Raw genomic sequence first — 10,053 nt, forward strand, 5'->3', positions numbered from 1 at the left:
TCCACGGTAAATACTGAACAAAATACTTGTTTAGTCTCTCCCCTGTTTCCTGCAGCTCCACACAAAGGCCTCCTTGCTGATCTTTGAGGGGTCCTATTCTCTTCCTCGTTACCCTTCTGTCCTTAATGTATTTGTAAAAACTCTTTGGATTCTCCTTAATTCTATTTGTCAAAGCTATCTCATGTCCCCTTTTTGCCCTCCTGATTTCCCTCTTCAGTATACTCCTACTGCCTTTATACTCTTCTAAGGATTCACTTGATTTATCCTGTCTCTACCTGACATATGCTTCCTTCTTTTTCTTTGCCAAACCCTCAATTTCTTTAGTTATAGAAGTTTATAAATTCATGGATAGGATGAGTAGCCAAGGTCTTTTTCCCAGCATGGTAAAAAAACTAGAGGCCATAGGTTTAAGGTGAGAAGGGAAAGGTTTAAAAGGGACGTAAAGGGCAACGTTTTCATGCAGAGGGTGGTACATGTATGGAATGAACAGCCAGAGGAGGTGATGGAGGCTGGTACAATTACAACATTTAAAAGGCATCTGAATGGGTATATGAAAAGGAAGGGTTTAGAGGGATATGGGCTAAATGCTGGCGAATGGGGATTGATTAATTTAGGATATCTTGTTGGCATGGACAAGTTGGATAGAAGGGTCTGTTTTGATGCTGTACTCTATGATTAATTTACATTCATAAGAGTAGGGAGCATGAACATTGTTGCCTGTAACACCTACAGAGTGCAGCTCCATTAATATTCTCGATAAATATGCTCATATTCTGCAACTTCACAAAAAAAATCTCTTGTTTCTACTTCACCAATTCTAATTAATAGTTACACATTTGCAGTAAATTAATTTTAATGGAAAATCTCAATTAATGGTATTGTAGGCATTGAAGAAAATTAGCTGATTAGAAAATTGTTAAGGAGGCATGCCATGTTTCCTTCAACCTACAGTTCAAACCTGTAAGTACATTTCATGTGAATGTGCATTTTTAAAAATATTCCAACCTTCAGGGAATCATATGCCTTTTAAATCCAATTATTATACATTTTCCACATGTGTGCCTTTACAGATGCTGATATTAAATATTTTATCCTGCAGATTATCCTTAATCCAGCATTATCATTGTTCAAATCATGTCTCTAGTCCATAGAATGATAGAATCCAACAGTACAGAACCCATTTCGGCCCATCAATATAATGCTGGATAGAATTCACCAGTTGTTTCCCAGACCCTCAGTCTGTAGAACTTTGTATCTTCTGGTTTCACTTATTACACATTCTATTTCTTTTTAAAACTTGATGTTGGTGAAATATACTGCTTGTTGCCTTATTTCATCTTCTGTATGACTCTTTTTAATCCTGGAGACCTCATCCATTAGAGCTGGACAAACCCCCTAATACCATGTCAACCTACCCCACGACTTCATTTCTCAACTATAGAAAAGCCTGCAATGTGATCACATTAAATGAATGATCTCATTTGGTTCCCCAAGATCTGGGTGGGCTAAATTGTCATAGCTGTTTTGTAAGAACCAAGGACAGCTGTTTTTATACTCAAGGATCAGCTATGAATGTTAAAAAAATGTTGCAATCAACGTGCAGTAAGGGGGTTATATTAATCCTATGAGAAAATCTGACTAATAATCTGCCTGTGCAGTTTCCTAAAGGTCAGAATCAGTCCAAGTTAAAATCTTAAATACAACAAAGAATTGTGGATGCTAGAAGTCTGATTTTAAAAACCCAGAAATTACTGGAGAAACGTAGCAGATCTGGCACCATGTGTGGAGAGAAAGCAGAGTTAATATATTGCCAGTGACCCTTCTTCAGATTTGATACTGGCTCGGAGAAGGTGGGGATGATGGGGGTGGGTGCACAGGGATAGTGATAAAAGGAGTGAGCAGTCAGATGGAAATGGAGTTTAGAGACAGAAAATGACAATTAGGCAGACAAAATAATGGCTGATGGTATACTGAGGGGAAAGAAAATGGGGACTATAAGTAGGGTTGGCTGACCTGGTGAAAGATTCTGTCCTGAAACGTCAAATTCCTACCTCCTCTGATGCTGCTTGCCCTGGTGTGCTTATCCCAGCAACACTACATCTACTGTGCTGACAACAGTCAACGTTATGAATGGGTCTGGGGTATAGGGGTGGGTAAAGTCCATGGAGGAATGTGTTCAGGTTCTAAAACCATTCAACTTGATATTGACTTCTGAAGGCTGCAGGGTCTGCAAGTGTAAAGTAATTACTGTTGTTCCACTATGGGCTGAGAAAATTAAAATCTTCTTCCTGTGAGTTCCGGGTGACTTTGTCGCTACACCATTTCCCACTCTAGAGATTCCAGTTCCTGTCCTTTCTGATTTGCAATGTTCTCACAGGGACAGTGAACAATCACAATGGAAGAGGTTTTCTCCGTGCGTTGAGGGTGCCATTTCTAGGCAAGGTACTGGATTCTTCCTGTTACCACTGTGTTAGCTCAATGTGCCTCACTATATTAATGTTCACTTCCTGAGGCTGATTTATCAAGATGAGTCTTGTGGGGAAACAAAAACGCAGCATGTCTTTATCAATCATAATCCAGCTAGACATTTGACATTTTGTTTCTGAAAAAACCTGGGAAACCAGAAAACTCCCAATAACCTACCATTAGCGGTGGTCACAAATTGTTTACAGATTACTGTGTTGAACCTAATTCTATGATGCACAAAAATGGCCTGTAATTTGCTCCCCTGAACTTAGGAAGCGGTTAATGTAGAATTGAATAGTCCTTTCTTGTTATTGCCTTTGCATTGTTCTAAATTGAAGCAATGACATAAGTCATCCTTCCTACAGAGGGCATCTGTGAGCTAGGAATAGAACCTTGGACAATGCTGTTTGGGTTCTTTGTTGCCGCCAGGAAAAATAGCAGTGTCATAACGGTTCAAGTAATTTTTAGCTGATTAACAGATAAAGAGCTGTTCAGGCATTTAATCTCGACTGCATATTTGAAAACAGAAGCTGGCTTCCTTGGTGAATGCAAGTCTGTGCAGGCATCAGTCAACTGATGCTTTCATGAATGGTCTGGTGCCTATAAGGTTGTACAGGGGACATGGCGCAGATGGTTTGATTTAATCTTTGTTCAATGCCAGAACAATCTACCTGCTAACATTAAAAATACTTTTCCTTCTCCTCCATCAATATAGTCCATAGACATTTTCACTGTGAAACCCAGATATATTCGGCTATATCTTGAGGTTGAAAAATTATGCATAACCCTATCAGGCTTGCACTCTGGGAGTTTGGAGTGCACTTTAGTCAGTATTCAAGGGAAGAAACTGTAAAGATGGAGGCAAAACAAATATAGAATTAAAATCTTCCATGCTCAACTTTCTTCTAAATTAAATACTGTTAGGGCACAGCACCACATTTTTTCCAATATTGTATGGAAGATGGAACACAATGATGAAAGGAATATAAGGAATTCTTAACTGACATTATTCTATTAATGCCATTTCGTCCATATGGAAATGCTGTATTGGGAGCAGATTCATGACTTGCTGCCCCCCTTTTGCCAGGAGAAAATGCATATTGGTGGAAGCAGGCTGGGATTTTTGCCTTATCTATTGCTCTCATCATTACGCCAACAAGTTAGTCCAACAATGCAATAAATTTATTCAGTGCAAATTATACATTCGACCCAAGGAAGTTAAATTGGAAAAAAAAAACAAAGTATTACAGGTGCTGGAAAACTGAAACAAAAAACAGAAAGCAAAAAAACTCAGCAGGTCTGGCAGAGATGGATCACCAGATCTGAAAGATAAATTGGAGTATTGTCTAAATGATCTAAAACTAGGAACTGTAGAGAACCAAAGTGATTTGAGAGTTCGAGTGCATAGGTCATTGAAAGTAAGTACACAGTCACCAAAAACAAAAAAGAAAAGTGAATGTACTGTTGGCTTTTCCCTCACTAGGAGCTGAAATACAAAAGGGAAGAAGAATGCTTGAGTTTTTTGCATCATGACTCACAAATGATGCTGGCGCTTAGAGGGTTAAATTATGAAGTTGGTTTGCATAAACCTGATGTGTATTTCTAAAAGATTCTGTATGTTTGAATAATTGGAACTCTGAACACTAATGTAGGTAGATTTTTTATTGGATAAGTCTGTCAATTGATATGGAACACGCCATCAAGATCGTGACTCAAGATTTTCAAGGGTCCTATTTTTATGATTTTTGGTTTGGATTTAGAATACGTTTTAATAGGACAGAAAATAGATCATAAAATGTATGATTTTCTTGCCTTGAAGAGAATTCGCTTTTAAAGCCTCCATGTTTTGTGTCTATACTATTTTGCGACTCTACCTTGTGATCGATCTGCATTGTGTCTACAAACTATATTCACAGAAATCATTTGGTTTTCAGTGAAACAAAAATAGAAATTGCTGGAAAGGCTCAGCAAGTCTGGCAGCTTCTGTGGAGAGAAATCAGAGTTAACATTTTCGGTCAAGTGACCCTTCCTCAGAACTGATGGTAACTAGGTTTTCTGTAATGTCTGCTTCGTAAATTGTAATGTGTATAATAATTTTGAATAAACTAACTCACTGAGTTAATCAATCCCTGCCAAGTGATTATTAAACCATTATTATTAACATGACATGGTGAACAATAGTGACAAATAGTGTATTAATGAGATCTGTTGTTCTTGAACAGTCAGAAAGCAGGTTTACTCTAAGGTCAATAGCCTTACATCGTGCTAAAGTGCATGAGGCAAATGTTAATTACACTGGAAAATATTGAAAATATAGTTTTCTGTCAGTGGACGCATTCCTAATAAGCACCAATTTAATACATTTTATCATGGCACATGGTCAGGGTATATGCTGAATTGATAGCAAGAAATGGAAGATTAACAGTATATTGTCAGGATACCTATAAAAATCCATTTTTAAACTGAGACACAGCAAGCTTCCTAACGAAATGTAAACTGTTTAAACAAAGTTCGACTCTTGCTTCAGGATTTGGGTATGTCTGATGCAGAAAGAAAATTCTTAGCAATTAAGAATGAAAATCGATAAAGGCTTAATATGTCAGGATTAATAACCAAAGAACTAGAAGATGTCCAAAGGAATAAGTTCCCACAACACAAAACCTAAATTATAAATATAATGATTGTTGTATGATTGCCTTGTTGTTAAAAGAGTTTACTTTTAAAACTCCATATCCTGTGTGTATATTGTGTTGCAATCAATCCAGCTCATACTCTGTTCAATTGCCATTGTCGAGTGTATAAATTTAGTGCTCATTAGGGATATGTGTACTTATAAGAGAGCTGTATTTTCAATATCACATTAAAAGAACAATTCAGAGTCAGGTTAAACTTTTATATTTATCAACTGGACCTTTTTAGACAGAAGTTGAAAATGTGTTGCTGGTTAAAGCACAGCAGGTTAGGCAGCATCCAAGGAATAGGAAATTCGACGTTTCGGGTATAAGCCCTTCATCAGGAATGAGGAGAGGGTGCCAGGCAGGCTAAGATAAAAGGTAGGGAGGAGGGACTTGGGGGAGGGGCGATGGAGATGTGATAGGTGGAAAGAGGTCAAGGTGAGGGTGATAGGCCGGAGTGGGGTGGGGGCGGAGAGGTTAGGAAGAAGATTGCAGGTTAGGAGGGCGGTGCTGAGTTGAGGGAACCGACTGAGACAAGGTGGGGGGAGGGGAAATGAGGAAACTGCCTACAGAATTTGTAGACTTCTCTATGTGCAGGTGCAGAGAAAAAATAATTCTATGATTTTTCTGATGGGAAGCTAGCAATTAGAATGATCAAGTGGCTGATCATATCCATATCCAGGAAATCTTTCCAGAATGATTTGCTGAACAAACCAATGTCTTACGGTATCGAAGAACGCATGCATCTACACAGCGTCCTTTAAAGTCTATCATACTTACAGGCTCTTAGAACAAACTTGATGGTTGATACAATCACTCAAACATCCAAAAAAGAAATGAGGAAGATATGATGTTCTGCATACATTGTGGAAATGCCCAGTTTTCATCCAGTTGTATAAGGTATGTAGCAGAAAAGGCCATTGACAATCGCACTGTACTAGAACACTGCACTGAGTGTTGTATTCTAAGACAAAACATGTCTCACACTGTCCATTCCATGGAAACTATCAATACCACATGTCTGGAGTGTTTGCATCATTTCAAATTATTTGTCCTCTTAAAACAGATGACTGTTTATGGCTAAGATTGACACAGGGGCAAGTGGCTATATACTGTCTCTGCAAATTTTAAAATATGTATAACCACAAACAATGGAAGCCATGATAAAATCTATTAATGTAAAACTGCCAGCATATAATAGTTTACCAATTCCATGTACAGAATTAGTAGTTTTGGGACACAAATGCAATCACTTGATTGGGCTGTTATAGAAACCGTACTTTGCACACTGAACCAGCAATTGCAGGTATAACGGTGTTTCATGATCTCATACTAGTCACAATTCAGTCCAACATTAGAGACACAACAGAAACTGAAGCAGACTGTCCAAGAAACACTTGCAGAACTGAATATGAAAGAACAGCACACTTCATTTTCTTCTGGATTAGTGGAGCTACAATCACAATTCTGTGCTGTGAATAAAAATAATGAGTAAAATTCAGGATGAGAAAGCTGAACTGCTAGCTTCAGATAAATCCAAACATGGGAATGCCATTTCTGAGAGGATGGCATCATTAGGTGATACTGCCATAAAACTCAGACAAATTATGGAGAGCTGCAAGAGAAAGAATTCTGGAACAACTTGCACACAAAACAGTTCAGGCTCAGCAGGAACAGTTACAGAAACATTGGCTTGAGTTCAGAACAATACTAGACAAAGTGACGAACCTGTAAAAATAGATGGAAATGCACTGTGCACACTGGAGATAATTCATGAGACAAGCCTTTCAGAAAGAAATGCCAAAAATGATGCTCTACTAAAAGAACTCAGACATGATTTAGATTAGATTATTTACAGTGTGGAAACAGGCCCTTTTGCCCAACAAGTCCACACCCACCCTCCGAAGAGCAACCCACCCAGACCCATTCCCCTACATTTACCCCTTCATCTAACACTACAGGCAATTTAGCATGGCCAATTCACCTAACCTGCACATCTTTGGAGAGTGGGAGGAAACCCACACTGACACGGGGAGAATGTCCCAACTCCACACAGACAGTTGCCTGAGGCGGGAGTTGAACCCAGGTCTCTGGACTGTGAGGCAGCAGTGCTAACCACTGTGCCACCGTGCTGCCCCTAAAATATGGAACACTTCACGAATTTGCTTGTCATCCTTGCACAGGGGCCATGCTAATCTTCTCTGTATCGTTCCAATTTTAGTATATGTGCTGCCGAAGTGAGCACTGTGTTGATGAAACTAAACATTAAGTGAGGCAGCAAGTGAAAGAGATCCATTCTTCAAATAATAAAAAAGAGAAACAGCAAGTTGAATAGGCTGGACAGTTATTGGAGAAAGTTGTGAAAGAGAAAATATATTAGATCAACAAAAGGCTAATCATTTGTTGAATTAGAACAATCTTGGGTGTAAAGTTAGAACATTCAAACAGAGCTGAAAACTCTTCAGGAACAAAGCAATAAATACCAAGATTTGGATCACTCGAAGAATAAAATCAGCCAGTGGCTAATCTGGAAGGAAACCTGGCTGTAATGCATTAGGATTAGCAAATTCTATGGCAACAGCTGCAGTCCACACAAAGCATGCAGACCGTCAGGTGGAGTAGCAATATTGTATGTACACAAAATTTAGACTTATTAAAGATAAATTCCTTTAAACATTAGGTACAAATTTGATACCCAACTCATTTCCAAAATGAAAGTTTAACGACTTCAAATAACAAATGGTGCTCCGTGGATGCTGCCTGAACTGCTGTGCTTTTCCAGCATCACTCTAATCCAGAATCTGGTTTCCAGCAACTGCAGTCATTGTTTTTACCACCGCAGTCCATGATGGAAAAATCTGACATTACAAACAGGAACAATAGGCAACATCAAACACTGTGCAAATCAATGACACCTTAAGACAAAGTCACCATGATGAGATCTGGATATATCAGCAAATTATCTATACAGTATAGAAACTCATAGGCTCATTTGTTATTTGAAGTCGTTAAGCTTTCATTTTGGAAATCAGTTGGGTATCAAACTTGTACCTAATTTTTAAAGGAATTTATCTTTAATAAGTCTAAGTTTTGTGTACATACAATATTGCTGCTCTCCCTGACAGTCTGTATGCTGTATGCTGTATTCTTCAGGAATCAAGGAAGGGCTCATGTCTGAAATGTCGATTCTCCTGCTTCTTGGAAGCTGCCTGACCTTCTGCGCTTTCCCAGCAACACATTTTCAGCATTAACCCCATTTCCCTACTCTTTCTCATTGCCCTGCATGTCTGTGGTTTGCTGTCCAAAGCTCAATTCTTCAGGATATAGACTTAGGGTTCAGTTTTTGTGCAGTTCTGAGTGATAATAATTCTGAGTGCTTTATTTGTTCCTGTTAAAATGTTGCTTTAATAAGAATTTCAAATGAACTATTTGGAAGTCTTAACGTTAAAAGCAATGAATCAAAGGTTAAATTATCAGCTTCTCAATCTCAGTTCTATGAATGGATAGACACTGTCACTGTTACAATTGAAAATTAATGCAAGCTGTTAGAAAAAGCTAAAAGCCAGCTGTCTCAAACTTTGATTGCAATTCACAAAATAACTGAATACAAATGAGTTTTCAAAGGTGAAGGAACTTCAGAGAGGTTAAATGGTTGGGGTTCTCTTCTGGCTTAGCGAGTAAAAATCCTAATTATATTTTTATACCCTACAGACAGAAGGATGCCTGTCTCTCCTGCATTGGCTGCCATTGCAGTAGTAACAATACAGTTTGTGAAATGACTCCAGGCTATGGAGAGGAACAAAAACCATCCAAGGTTTCATTTTCCAAATGTTGCCTGATGATTTTGGTTGTTTGAGGAGGGGAAAATAAGAGTTGACTGGAGGACCCGACAGAATTAAATAGCCTTTTGGCATCTACTGGCCTGGTTTACTAAAGATGAATAATCACTCGGGTGAGTTAACATTCTGCGCAACTATTCACCATGAAGCATCAATGCTGCTGATAATGACGTGAAGAATAGGTTAAATGCATCAGCTGTAACATGCTAGGATTCATTTGTACATTCTCCCTTCACAACTGAGGAGCAGTTACATTGCAGTCTTTGTAGAGCAGATTACATAAATATAGTGAGCACCTTTGCCACATTCTTCGCAGTATCTAAGAAGTTAAAGAAAACTGTTCTCTCTAAATCCTAAAATGTTGAACAAAATAATGAATAGCTGGGAGCAAATCTCAAGCTCCGAACTTGTTCCAGGTCTCAGATGACAATTATAAAGCACTAGAGCAATATCTTCTAAACCCCTTTGTGAGATTACTACCTAGTAATCGCTACTTTCAAATAAATTGCTTTCTTGTAGTAATATTGCATTTTTTATTATTTATATACAAATCACTTATGGTAACCTTTCAGTCTTTTGTTTAAATAGATGCCCTTTATAAATGATCTCAAAATATTAAATCACTGTTAAATTCGATACAGAATTTAATTGCGACTGTATTACTATATGTCAAGAGTAAATAATATTTTGAAGAAAGTCTTGGACTTTGCAAGTCAGTTCGATTTCTGGATTCAATATTATGAAGATGCTTTTGAAAAATATAATCAGAAGTTAGACTTGGTTCAATTGATAATAACTTGCATTTATACATAGAATGTTGTTGTGGTTCTACTCGCCGAGTTGGAAGTTTTTGCTGCAAACGTTTCGTTCCCTGGCTAGGGAACATCATCAGTGCTGTTGGAGCCTCGTGTGAAGCGCTGCTTTGATGTTTCTTCCGGTATTTATATTGGTTTGTTCTTGCCGCTTCCGGGTGTCAGTTTCAGCTGCAGTGATTTGTATGTGGGGTCCAGGTCGATGTGTCTGTTGATGGATGTTCTTGCCGTTTCCGGGTGTCAGTTTCAGCTGTAGTGGTT

The 10,053-nt window shown here is 38.3% G+C and overlaps 1 non-coding gene across 1 annotated transcript; it reads right to left on the reverse strand.

Moving 5' to 3' along the window:
* Positions 1-7,279: 7,279 nt before the first annotated feature.
* Positions 7,280-7,386, reverse strand: LOC132829254 (U6 spliceosomal RNA). Its single transcript, XR_009646227.1, has one exon. It is a non-coding gene; the product is annotated as a U6 spliceosomal RNA (small nuclear RNA).
* Positions 7,387-10,053: the final 2,667 nt, after the last annotated feature.

Source organism: Hemiscyllium ocellatum, chromosome 28 (genome assembly GCF_020745735.1).
Source record: "Hemiscyllium ocellatum isolate sHemOce1 chromosome 28, sHemOce1.pat.X.cur, whole genome shotgun sequence".
Taxonomy (NCBI): domain Eukaryota; kingdom Metazoa; phylum Chordata; class Chondrichthyes; order Orectolobiformes; family Hemiscylliidae; genus Hemiscyllium; species Hemiscyllium ocellatum.